The following is a 14,528-nucleotide window of genomic DNA, read 5'->3' on the forward strand; positions in this document are numbered from 1 at the left end:
CACACACACTTACCTAACTTCCATGTACACACCATGGTACAAACACACACACTCACCTAACTTCCATGTACACACCATGGTACAAACACACACACTCACCTAACTGCCATGTACACACCATGGTACACACACACCAGGCACATGCACACCACACATACACACACACTCACTCAGCATGCACAAACATTCACAATAACAATAATCACAATCACAATAATTCTATATCCCCATTTCCAGGATCCAGGCACACATGTGCTACATATATATATATATATATATAACCAATACACATAAAAATAAATAAATCTGAAATAATGATATGGGCTAGAAAGCTAACTCAAGTAGTTGGGAAAATGACCTGCTCTGGCATAGGCTCTGAGTTCAATTCCCTACACCAACATCAGGCAGCTCAAAATTACCACTACTCATGTACACAAAGACAGGCACATACTAATGCACATAATTTAAAATAAAATAAATCACCAGGCAGTGGTAGCACAGGCCTTTAATTCCAGTACTCGAGAGGCAGAGGTGGGCAAATCTCTGAGTTCCAAGCTAGTCTGTCTGATCTAGAGAATGGGTTCTAGGATAGCCAGGTCTACACGGAGAAACCCTATCTTGAAAAACTAAAATACTCTCGAATCAGGTGGCCTCAGCCGTGAACAACGCAGCAATGTCCAGGATTAAGGCTCGGGACCTGCGCGGCAAGAAGGAGGAGCTGTTGAAACAACTGGACTATCTCTGCTGGTGGAACTCTCCCAGCTTCGCTTCGCCAAAGTGACAGGCGGCGCCGCGTCCAAGCTCTCCAGGATACGAGTCATACGCAAATTTATCTCCCGTGTCCTCACTGTCATTAACCAGACTCAAAAAGAAAACCTCAGGAAATTCTACAAGGGCAAGAAGTACAAGCCTCTGGACCTGCGACCCAAGAAGACTAGAGCCATGCGACGCCGGCTCACCAAGCACAAAGAGAAGCTGAAGACCAAGAAGCAGCAGCAGAAGGAGCGGCTGTACCCACTGCGCAAGTATGCAGTCAAGGCCTGAGACGACAATGACAATAAAGACTGACAAAAAAAAGAAAGAAAAAAGAAAGAAAGAAAGAGAGAAAGAAAGAAAGAGAGAAAGAAAGAAAGTAAAAACTAAAATAATAAATAAATAAATAAATAAATAAAAATATTTGTTGTTTAAAATGAATGTTGTTTAAAATAATAATAATATCATCATCATAATAATGACAAGGTGGAGATAAGAATGAGGGACACATCTGGATGTCAGTCACAGGCTTCAACGTGCAACAGCATGAGTAAGAACTATGTGGGGACTGGAGAGATGGCTCAGTGGTTAAGAGCACTGGCTGCTCTTCCAGAGGTCCTGAGTTCAATTCCCAGCAACCACATGGAGGCTCACAACTACTGTAATGGTATCTGATGCCCTCTTCTGGTGTGTCTGAAGACAGCTACAGTGTTCTCATATACAATAAATAAACTTTCTTTTAAATAAAAGAACTTGTGTGTGGACAGGTCCACCCCCATCCATGGATGTGCACAGATACATATAGTAACACAAAGACACACAATTTATCCAACTTCAGAATGATTAAAAAGAGCACAGAAATATGGAATGCATGAAATGAATCTGAGTCAAATGCCTTTAATTCCTGCACACGGGAGGCAGAGGCAGGTGAATCTCTGTGAGTTTGAGGCCAGACTGGTCTACATAGGAAGTTCCAGGTCATTCTAGGATATATAGTAAGACTGTCTCCAACAAAAATAATTAATCCGAGAGGCATTTTTCAGTAAGCATACGAAGTATAATGAACTGGATGCAGAAATATAGCATGCTGGACACTAGAGAGAATCCAAATTATACTCGACACAGATTGTTCCCAAAGGAAGCTACACTTCTGATGCCACCTAATGCCAGTCTCTACAGGCATTTTCCTACAAGCTTTTCTATCCATACAAGAGAAGATTCCCGGAGTGGTCCACTTATTCTCAGAGAACAATCAGTACAATACTTGGTATTGATTACCTTTCCCAGGTGCCTGGATGAATGAGCACCGTTAACAGCACACTTCATGCTCAGGAGACAGGAGGACACGGTAAGACCCAAGACCCGCTTTAAAGGGCTCCTCCTCAGTGGGTTCCAGAACCTCAAAGCCTGAAAGGTCCACTCCGACATCACAAAGCTATTTTGAGTGTCTTGGATAATAATGGCAACAAGGTCTCAGAAAAATCACAGGAAGGAAAGAAAAGAGGGCCGTCAGGAAACCAGTAGCTATGTCCAAGGTTGTCCACTAGGTGGCAGTGCAAGCTCACCTGGAAACCTCCATTCTCAGCTTCCAGCTCTCAGCAATATCAATCCCTGTGGCTGGCTAACAGAATGTTCTCAAAAGCATCCCGAGGTTTGGTTCAAGTGCATGATAGAATCTCACCCAGCAGGCACCTGCTGACCCTAAGTAACACCTATAATTGGAGTGGGGAGTAGTAATGCCCTGAGGCCAGGATATGAAAGACGGCGTTTTCTCTGAAAAGGCAAAACTTTCTGAGTACCATGGTTTGTTCATGGCATGGAAAACCAACACAGAGCTGAAGTGTTCAGCTAGGATCTGCCTCTGCACTTCTTACTTCTAATGCCTAGAGCACCCCTCAACTTAGTAAGATTGTTCTAACATTTATATGAAATTGTAAAGGACCCAAATTTGACAGGACAGTTTGACGGTGAAGAGGACTTCTGGTATAGTTTGAAATAATCCAATGTGCTGGTGGATGTCTTTACTCTCAGCACTTCCAAGTCTGAGGCAGAGGTATACGTGTGCTTCCAGGCTAACTTATGCTGCACAATGAAATCTTGTTTTTATAGAATTCATGGGGGCTGGAGCAGTGCCTCATTGGTTAAATGTTCTGCTCTATCAGAGGGCCCAAATTCAGTTCCAGACACTCACAATTGCCTGTAACTTCAGCGCCAGGAGACACTTTGCCTCTAGTCTATCCCAGAATGCGTGCGTGCGCGCGCGCGCACACACACACACACACACCACACTAAAAATAATAAAAAGAAATCTTTAAAATTACTTCATAACAGTTTATCATAAATCAACTCTAACCAGGACACTTTTTTGTTGAAACCTGGTTGGCAGAGAATTATATATGGATTGAGGCTAAGAAGGAGAATCTATCAACAAAATATCTAAGGCCCAAACCTTACTAACCCTCAATAGTTTTATTCCTGTAGTCCAAGTTCTATGAAGACACGGGGGACAATGGAACCCATGTAGAGAACAGAAGTAATTTCCCACTAGAGATTATTTCCAGCCTCAGGCATTTTGCTCCTGCAGCTGCTGTTTTGACACAGTCTCGTGTACACTAGACTGACCTTGGTCCAGCGGTTAAGAGTACTGACTGCTCTTCCAGATGTCCTGAGTTCAATTCCCAGCAACCACATGGTGGCTCACAACCATCTGTAATGGGATCTGATGTCCTCTTCTTGTGTGTCTGTAGACAACTACAGTGTACTCACATATTACATACATACATACATACATACATACATACATACATCTAAAAAAATCAACTTTGCCCATTCCCAAGTCCTGAAGTATTTTATTTTCCATACATTTTCTAATATATATATCTTAGACTTAAATCTGTAATCCTTATAAGTTATCTCTGTAAGTCATTATAGAGATGAGTACAGCTACAGTCTTCTTGTGGACATCCTGTTTTCTAAAAACAGCACCATTTGAAGAAAAAGTGCCTGTTTTCCACTGTGTTCTTGGCGCTGTTGTCATGGATCCACTGGCTGTAGTTACCTGGGATTATTCCTGGATACTCTCTGTGCTTTTTTATGTGACTACTACGCTGTTTTGAATCCCTATGGCTTAGTGCTGTACATGGAAGTCGGGTTATGACTTCCTACTGTTTTCTTCCCTTCCTTTTGCTCAGGACTGTTTCATCCACTGACTTTTACATCCTTGGAAGTTGCTGGAGTCGAGACCCATGAATACTAAGGGACAAGTAAAGTGGTTCCAAAACTGTGCCCACAACTTCTCTGATAGCACCTCCCTTCAAGAGACGTGGCTTGCTTCTGTTGGGGACAAACCAGTATTAGCAATTTATTTCCATTGAATAGAATATAGAAGGACTGATGATGTATTACTTAAAAGATTAATTCTTAAAGTATATCAGAGCTTCCCTAGAATACTGTCTCTTGGCTTGCCCTCACTCTGGGAGAACCTACCATAGCAGGAAGGCACGCAAAAAGCCCTGTAGATTGGTCCATAAGACAGGGAACTAGTTTTCTTTACTTCTGTAGCCATGCTAGAAAGTCACCTTAGAATCAAATCCTCTACTCATGGGTCATCAGATATAGTCCTAGGTGAGGTCATTTCATGACAATAACTTCACAAAAGACCACAAGCCAGAACCACCCACCCAGCTAAGCTACTTCTGGATTTCCAGTCTACAGAAACTGTGAGACAATAAATGTTACTTTTTCTAAGGACTCATAAAAATATTCAACTAGAATTACTTTGGGTAGCAAATAGAGAAGCAGTCCATATTTATTTATTTTTATTTTATGTCTATGTGTTTTGTCTGCATGTGTATCACATGCATGCAGTACCTATAGGGGCCAGAAGAGGACAAGCAATCCCCTGTAACTCAGATTTAGATGGTTGTAAACCACCATGTGGGTGCTGAGAACTAACAGTGGGTCCTCTGCAAGAGCAGAAAGTGCTTTTAGACCATGGGTCATCTCTACAGTCACAAGATTAATTTTAAAATTATTTTATGTGTATATAAAATAATTTATATATTTACCTGCATATATGTCTATGCATCACATGTGTTCTTGGTATCTAGAGAGGCCAGAAGACAGTGTTGAATCTCCTGGAATTGTAGTTACAGATGGTTGTGAGTCACTACGTGGGTGCTGACGATCAAACTTGGGTCCTCTGGAAGAGAAGCTAGTACTCTTAATCACTGAGCCATCATTTCCCTCCAAAATTAAAACATTTAAGATGGAAATCAATACATAGAAGGATAAATAAATAATAAATGTATGGAAATTTGAAGAGTAAAATGGCCGGGCAGTTGTGGCGCACACCTTTAATCCCAGTACTTGGGAGGCAGAGGCAGGCAGATTTCTGAGTTTGAGAGTTCGAGGCCAGCCTGGTCTACAGAGTGAGTTCCAGGACAGCCAAGGCTATACAGAGAAACCCTGTCTCGAAAACCCAAAAAAAAAAAAAAAAAAGAAGAAGAATAAAATGGCTAAAGAAAGAAAGGAAGGAAGAAAAGTGAAAAGAAGCTTCATCTCAGCATGCTAAAGACTGGGTCACGCTGAGAGCTAACTTACAGGAGACTAGCCAAATGCCCAGTAACAGAAAGCTGGATAAACAAATTGTGGCAGACATATACAATCGAGTGCTGTTCAGTAGTATAAATGAACACATTCCTGATGATACACAGCATTAGACAAATCTCAGCAATGTTCTAAAGAATGAAAAAACTAGACATGAAGAATCTAAGCATGATCCTGCTATCAGTGGGGTTGTAGACTTCTTGACATTAATGCACAAGGCCCTGGGTTTGAGCCACAGGACTGGCACTACATATGCGTGTGTGTGTGTGTGTGTGTGTGTGTGTGTGTGTGTGCCCATGCCCATGCACATGTGCACACAGGCATGCACACTCATTATGTATGATCCCATTTATATAAAGTTTAATAGCAGACAAGAATAACTGAATGATGGAATTAAAAATGCAGAAGAGAAGTGAAGAAATGGGACCTTCTGGGATTATTTGGTTAATGATATCATGGGTGTGTACATTTTTTGAAGATTATAAAGCTGTACCTTTAATATCTGTGCTTGGGCTTTGGCTGTGGTTCAGCAGCAGCAGAGGGCTATCCTAATATGTGTGGAGCCTTGCGTTCCATCCCACAGAGCAGAGACAAAAAGAGCAAGAGCCTAGTTGTCATCGCTTTAATCCCACATACTTAATTTCTACCCCCCAAAAATCTGAAGTGGGACTATCATTTGAGGTGAAAAAAAAGACATCTTTCTTCAGCAAATCATCCAGAACTCATTCACCTTCTCCACCTCCACTGCTCCATCGGGATGTTCCCACACAGAATCACTGCCTCCAACCCTGCCTGCCACAGTCCTTTCTCTGCAAATCAGCTCTGTCAATCAGGTCAGAGCATTCTCCTTCCTAAGCCTCTCAGTGCTTTCCTAGCACATTTAGAAAGAAATGCATGCTCTTTCTTTTGTCCTACAAAGCTCTACATGGACAGGTCCTGCCCCCTTCACTATCCACTTTGTCCTCTTATCCTGTGATCTAGCCTCTCTGGTCCTTTCAGCTCAAAAACACCAAGCACTTCCTGACTCTACGCATTGATTGTCCAGAAAGCTCTACCTTGTTCTTCAACTGATTAACTCTGACACTGTCACTCTTTCCCAGAAAGGCCTCCAAAGTCCAACATCTGTTAGGTTCTCTTGGTTTTTCTTTTTCTTTTGACACAGGGTTTCTCTGTATAGCCCTGGCTGTCCTGGAACTCACTCTGTAGACCAGGCTGGCCTCAAACTCAGAGATCCACCTGCCTCTGCCTCCTAAGTGCTGGGATTAAAGGCGTGCACCACCACTGCCTGCTGTTGCATTCTTTTTTAATTTAATTTTTCTTGTTTTGAGAACTTCATGCACAAACACGGTATTCACATTATTTCACCCTTCTATCTCCTTCTGTGATCTCTCAACTCCCTCTCAAATTTATTATCTCTTGTTCTTTAATCATTAAAAACACACACATACCCTACTGAGTCCAGTATTGGTCCTATGCCATGTGTTTGGGGCTGACTATTTGGGATTAAATAATCTATGAATGAGTTTGCCCTTGGAGAAACCTGAGACTGCAGAGACAGCCAATCTCCTAGGCTGAGCAACCATTGGATATTCAGCTTTTCACATGCTATAGCCATTGTTGAACTACCCAGACCACATCCTGTAAGTCAGTCTAAAACAACCCCATATACATATACACATATACATATACACACACATGTGTGTGTAGAAATGTATGTTTAAAATTAATATTTGTAAACACACATATATTTGTTTGTTCGATAAGTTCTGATCCTTTAGAGAACCCTGACTAACACCATATTGTTGAGAATTCATGGGTGCAGCTTCCTTGACATATCTAGAAGACACAATTTAGCAGCTAGTCTCTTGGTCCTCTGGCTTAACAATCTTTCTTTGTTTTTGAAACCTGGTCTTCCATTTTAGCCCCAATTGACTTAAAACTCACCATGTAAATCAGGCTAGCCTTAAATTCAGAGATGTGCCTGCTTCTACCTTCCACATGCTGGGATTAAAGGCCTACACTACCATGCACAACTTTTAAAAATCTATATGTGCACTTTATTAAAATGTCTGTTTCTTTCGCCCATATGTTTTACTGAAATTTTTTTATTTAAGTTTTTGAATTTTGAAAGTTAATCTATATACTGCTCTTTTGTCTAATATGGGACTTCCAAATATTTTGTTTTAGTTTATACTTGGTCTCTGTGTGCATATGTACATGTCTGTGTATGCATGTGTGTATACACATGTTTGTGTGTCCTTGCATGTGTGTGTGAGTATGCATACATGTACACATATGTGGAGGAGAGAGATCTGTTACTCTCTACCTTATTTTTTTTTATTTCAAAATCATGAAGGTTATTGTTCCATGCTTTTGGTTTTTACATTATTTTTGTCTGGTTTTGGTGTTGTGGTACAATTGAAATGATAAAGAGAATTCGCAAAGCATCTCTTTCTTCTTTTCAGAAAGATATATTGGATAATTAGTGTGAGTTGTTTGTTAAAACACTTGGCAAAATTCTGCACTGGTACCATCTGGGCCAGGAGATGTCTTTTTAGAGAATTTTAAAATCACAAATGCAATTTCTTCATAGTTGCAGTGCTGGCTAAACTAGTTCCTATTGGCTGAGTTTTACTAACTGATGCATTTTCAGGAGTTGATTGATTTTCCTATGTTCCCAAATGTGTGTGTATGTAGAGTTCTTTGTAGTGTCTCTTTATAGTCTTCAATGACTATTGTCTGTTGTGGTACACCCATTTTATCCCTGGTATTAGCAATTTGTTCTCTAGTGGCTAACTGACCTTGAGTTCAAATTCCAACAGCACCATTTTTTTTAAAAATTTCATCTTAATTTATTTATTCTGAAGAATGTATGTGTGCAGGCACAAGTGCCACCATGCACACATAGAGGTCAGAAGACAAGTTGAGGTTGCCAGTTCTCTCCTTCCTGCAAGTGGGTCCAGAGGATGAAACCTGGCTCATCAGGCATGGCGGCTGAGCCATCTCACTGGCTCTCAACTTGTTCCCTTACTCTAGCTCTCACCCACCCTCTTGCAGCTCCTTCTCTCTCGTTTTGTTTGTTTGTGCACTGTTGATTTGGGCTGTTTCTTTTACTGAAACAAGTTCTCACACTATAACCAAAGTTGGTTGGCCTGGAACTCATGATGATCCTCCTGCCTCAGCCTGCCCAATATCGAGATTATAGACACGAGCCTCTAATTATGCTCTATTGATTTACTGCACTTCTTTGGTGTACTTTCAAACATATGACTTACTGATCATAATCCTTTACATTTCTTTCTTTGCTTTAGACTTTTTTTTAGACCAATTAAGATTGTGACTCATATTGTCGATTCAATTTTTTTTCTAACATAAGTATTTAGTGAATACATTTTCCCTCTAATTTATAAAACTGCATTCTACAGGCCCTGAAGGGGATAGGAACTTCATAGAAAGACCAACAGAGTCAACTGACCTGGATCCTTGGTGCTCTCAGAGTCTGATCCACCAACCAAAGAACATACATGGGCTGGACCTAGGCTTCTCCACACGTATGTAGCAGGTGTGCAGCTCGGTCTTCATGTGGGTCTCGAACAACTGGAGCAGGGGCTATCCCAAAAGCTGCTGCCTGTACGTTGGAAATGTTCTTCTAACTGGGCTGCCTTGTCTGGCCTCAGTGAGAAAGGAAGCACCTAGCCTTGTAGAGACTTGATGTGCCAAGGTGAGGGGATACCCAGAGGGCTCCCACCTGCTCAGAGGAGAAGGGGAGGAGGGATAGGGGGAAGGATTGTGGGAGAGGGTGACCGGGAGGGGGGCAGTGAGTGAGATGTAAAGTGAACACACAAATTAATGGGGAAAAACAGGTCTTACAAATAGTGATTTGCTGGACTTCAGTTGAAATCACTTCAGGATTTTAAAAAATGTTTTCTTGAGGCTTTCCTTTGATGTGTGTGTCATTTAGAAGACTGTTTTTTATTTTACAAATGCTTAGAAATTTTCTTGTTCACTTTAATTCATGAACTGGCTCTTGGCCTTTTGGTTACAATCAAGTGGAGATTTCATTATGGTTGATAGGAACATTTTCAACACTTTCAAGTCTTCTATAAATTTGAGATCTGCTGTATGGTACAGAGTATGATCTATCTTAGTATCATGTTCCAAGGTTATATGAAAAGGACGTGCACCCTGCTGTCATTGCACAGAATGTTCTATAATGCTAAGATTCTCGGGTTGATGGTGCTGTTGATTGAGTTCCTCTCCTTCCGCTCATTCTCTGTTTGGTTGCTCTGTCTGTTGTTAAGGGAGGCATGTTGAAGTGTTAGCCACAGTGGTGGGTTTGTCTTTCTCCTTTCCGATATCCTAGTTTTTGGTTCCCAGACAGTCCTGCCCTGCAGTTTGGCATGCAATCAATTAGGATGTAGTAGACTGGCTCTTTTATCATCATCAGTTTTTTTTATTATCTTTTATCATTATGTCCTCTGTCTCTGATATTTTGCTTTTCCTGGTCATAACTTCCTACTGGTGATTTGAACATTGTGAGAACCTGCTATTGGCTGTCTCCAGGACTTTTCTGTGTATCTCTCCCTGCAGCACTGGCCTGTGGTTGCTCTAGGCATCATAGCATGCATATAACTTATCGCTGCTGTCAGGACTGCAACAATTCAGGTGAAGTGTTGAAACTCTCCCGTCCAGAACACTCTGGTTTAGAATACAATTATCTTTTTGTGCACTGTTAATTCTAAACTGAGAGTTTATGCTTGTTAGGCAAATGCTTTAGTAAAAAGCTAAAAACTTTAGCCCCTACAATTGCCTTCAATAGTCCCATCTGCATTTATTGCTGACCAGCTCCAGGTAGTGCTAGACATTTTGCTTCAACATAAAATGTGATTTAGAAAATTCAAGAGACGACAAAAAAAATACTTATCCTATTTCTGTGTGTTCTATTCTTTCTTCCTGACAATGATACTTATTTCTGTGTTTCCTGTCTATTTATAGACGTTCCTGTGAACATTCTTTCCTGCTGGCCTCATAGTCCTTTAGTTTATCTTCAACTGAGAATGTCTTGATTTCAGCTTCAATCCTGGAGAGAACTTTTGAGTTGGCAGTTATTTGTTTCAGCCCTTAAAGACATCACTTCCTGATGAGGACAATGACATATATTTGTGATCTCAAGGCACTTGGGGAGCTAGAGCTGGAGGACCAAGTGTTTGAGCTCAAGACCATTCTCTACTACATAGCAAGACCCTGTCTCAACACATCAAAAAGAGAAAAAAGGCACTTCCTTTTTTTCTTTCAGGTTTCTGATGAGAAAAGAGCCATTTTGGAAATAATTTTCCCCATCCACAGGTAGGTCAGTTCTCCATAAATTTATGATTTTCTTTCTGTACTTAGTTCTCAGATATTTTTAAAAATGATTTACTGTTTATTATTATTATCATTATTATTTGTGGGGGCATAAGACTGGGTTTCTCTGTATAGTCCTGGGTTTCCTGGAACTCACTCTGTAGACCAGGCTAGCCTTAAACTCAGACATCCACATAACTCTGCTTCCAGAGGGCTGGGATTAAAGGTGTGTACCACCAGCAGCAGCTGGCTCTTTAATTATTTTTAAGTGCATGTATTTATGCAGGACATACTTACCATGGTGCACATGTCAGAGGACAATTTTCCATTCTCTCCTTATACCATGTGTGGAATCAACATAGAAATCTACCAACTGATGAATAGCAAAAGTGTGGTAAATATGCACAATGGAAAATTATTCAGCTATAAAGGAAATGAAATCATGAAATTGGAAGGTAAAAATGGATGGAACTGGAAAAAAAATTATACCGAATGCAATCACCCAGGCTCTAAAACACAAACACCAGATGTTCCCTCTTATATGAGGATGCCAGCTTCAAATCTTTTGTGGATTTAACATCGAGTGCATATGCTCTAGGAAACTAGAATCAGGCCACCGATGTTAAGGTGGAGATGCATTTAGGGATGAAGGATTAGGGCAAAAGTAAAATTAAAGTAGAGGAGGGATTATTCGGGGTAGAAGGGTTCAAGGGGTAGTGGTATGCTGGGGATAGGAAAATGAGGGGCCAGGGGAAGCTTAAATAAAACGAGGTACACAGAAAGAAGCTACTTGGGAACGTATGATCTTGCCATCCAAGTACAGTAAGAGGGGATAGGAGAATATATGTAATATGAAAGAACAGAGGGCGAATACTGAGAGCTGATGGAGTAAGCAGTGGCAAGAACAATGGGTAAGGGACACAGAGGTAGGCATGGGTGAACCAAACTTAGAAGATATGAAGAAGCCTTATTAAACTTGACTAGTTTGCAAGGTGATACAAATATTTTTTCCTAAACAAGTTTAAACAGTTTAAAACTACCGACATTCGTGAACATTGCTGCTTCCAGAAGACATGGATTCTTCTCATGAAAATCTCAGTTCCACAGAGAAACCCTGTCTCGAAAAACAAACAAACAAAAAAAATATTTAGCCAGGTGGTGGTGGCGCACGCCTTTAATCCCAACACTTAGGAGGCAGAGGCAGGCGGATTTCTGAGTTCAAGGCCAGCCTGGTCTACAGAGTGAGTTCCAGGACAGCCTGGGCTATAAGAGAAACCCTGTCTCGAAAAACAAACAAACAAACAAAAAAGAAAAAGAAAATCTCAGTTCCAGGCTCAGGTTACCTTTCTACAAGTTATTGATCAAAGCAGCCATTGTTCTTGGTTGCCCTCCTTAACTAAATGGTAAGACCCTATTTGCCGAAGTATACCATATACTTTTGGTGCAGGACACAGAGAAATTGATCTTTAACTAAAAAGGAAACTCCTTGCTGGCTAATGATGAAAGATGCTTTGAGGTATCTCAGAAACAGTAAGAAAAGACAGTTTTAGTTTATTCTAAGATGGATAGTTTTCATAGTGCTAGAAGGTACTGTTCGGATTGCTGCAGAAGAAAACACATCAAAAGTATCATCCAAAACTGCACCCTGTATGCTACAGTAGTGACCTTCAAGGCAACACTGATGTAATAGTGACCAGGCTGTTTATGGATACAACCAACTACTCTCTTAATTGGATTTAAAGCCTGCTCCATAGGAGGGAGTTTGTGTCTGGTATTGAAAATAGGCTCAAAAACCAGAAACACATAGGCCCTAAGGGAAAAGTATTAATATTGTTTTGCTAACTGGTCATGTGGTCAATCTATCTTCTAAGTATTTATATTTATAGCCTGCTCCCAGCCTTGATTGGAGAAGCTTATTGTAGTGGATAATGGTTAACATAGAGACACATTGCTGTTCAAAACATAGAGAATAGGCCACTCTGAATGTTCAGCCATAAATGAGACATCCATATCAGCATACCGTACCCCACCTCACCCATGGCCACCAAGGCTTGGGACCATCATGGAAGAGGGAACAGAGTATATGAAGGCCAAAGGATGAAGTGTTGTGAAATGTCGTCCTCTGGATATGACCCTCTGCGCTGTGAACTGACATCAGCAAAGGTTACCTCCAGAAGGCCTATGCAAAGTTAAACCAATGAACTATTCCAGTATGGACTTGGGAGGGGCTCTTGAAGTCCCACTTCTTGCTGAGGAGCTATTGGCCATTGGTGGCATCTCAGGGAGAAAGAGTGACTTTTCCTTAGGTGTGTGACCACTGGTCGGTGGTAGATGGAGAGATAGACTAGCAGCTAGGACAATTGGCTGCTCTTGCAGAAGACTCAGGTTCAGTTCAGGGTCCCAGCACTCCAATGGCGGTTTACAACAGTCCGTAACTCTCGTCTCAAGAGACCTGACATCTTTTTCTGTTCTCTGATGGTACCAGACAGACATGTGGTACACAGATATACATGCAGGCCAAACACCCAGGTACCTAAAATAAAAATTAATTTAAAAATATTTCATTGTTGATAGTAAAAGGTGGTGGTAAATGTGTGTTTCAAAGTCTAAAATAGTTTCCTACATAAAAATACCCACAGAAGCATCATTCAAAATATTCCTAAAATGGAAACAACTTAACTATGCGTACAAAATGGTGAATGAATGTTCAATTTATTATGTCTAGGTATAAAAAGGAGTTAAATGTTTATAGACTGTACAGGATGATGGGCCTTAAAAATAGTTGATAAAATGAATAGAACTAGTCACAAAAGGCTACATATTATGTGACCCTAATCAGAAGTAGTGGTTAGGGCCGCCAATGTTTGGGGGAGATAATACTTCTTCTATAGAACTTCTTGGGGGTGGGACGCGACTAAATGTTTTGACTGTGATGATAGTATAATACCTTATAAAAATACTACATACAACAGGATTGGAGTCCTTTAAATAGATGAATTTCAGGGCTGGGGTTTAAATTGGTGGTACTGTTTGCCTTGTGTGCCTAAGGCCCTGAATTTAATCCCCTAGAATTGCAAAGCAATTTAAAAAACTCAAAAGGATGAATTTTATGGTCTGTGTATTCTACATCAATAAAAACCCCTCACCAAGCAATAACCAATCCAGTCTAGTAACTGGCACTTTAATTGTGTCTGCTGTGTGTTCTTATAGCATTACCTGAAGTAACCTTGATATTCAAGAAATTTAGTAAACAGCCTTGAGTGATAAGGAACAACTAAAGGCTTTCTCTCTTGTATTAAAAATATGTTTTTTCCCCACTATGGAGGTTCCTCAACAAATTAAAAATGAAACTGCTATATGACTCAGCTATATCACTCCTGGGCATGTACTCAAAGGCTTCTGTTCTGCCACAGAAATACTTACATATCCATGTTTATTGCTGTATTATTTACTATAGCAAGGGAACAGAAATAACTGAGTTACCCATCAACAGAAGAAAGGCTAATGAAAATGTGGCATATGTACACAATGAGATTTTATTCATCCATAAAGAAAAATAATATTTTGAAAATTTCAGGGAAATGAATGGATCTGGAAAGTATTATATTGAGATGAACCAGGTTCATAAAGACACAAATCCCATATCCTTTCTCATAGGCAGATCTTAACTTTATCTCCTGACTTTGGCACACTTATGTACAGTGCATTGTGATTGCATTCACCACATTCCCTCTCGTATGCCCTTCCTTTTCCTTCTTCTCACCTAGTCCCTGTCTTGGTGGCTCCATTAGAGAAAGCGTTATCCTCTCCTCCAGCAGCCGTTA

General features: G+C 40.6%; 1 pseudogene; it reads left to right on the top strand.

Moving 5' to 3' along the window:
• The first annotated feature begins 673 nt into the window (after window positions 1–673).
• LOC114628922 lies at window positions 674–1,044 on the top strand (annotated as a pseudogene).
• The last annotated feature ends 13,484 nt before the right edge of the window (window positions 1,045–14,528 follow it).

This window comes from Grammomys surdaster, unplaced genomic scaffold (genome assembly GCF_004785775.1).
Source record: "Grammomys surdaster isolate TR1022 unplaced genomic scaffold, NIH_TR_1.0 274, whole genome shotgun sequence".
Classification (NCBI taxonomy): Eukaryota; Metazoa; Chordata; class Mammalia; order Rodentia; family Muridae; genus Grammomys; species Grammomys surdaster.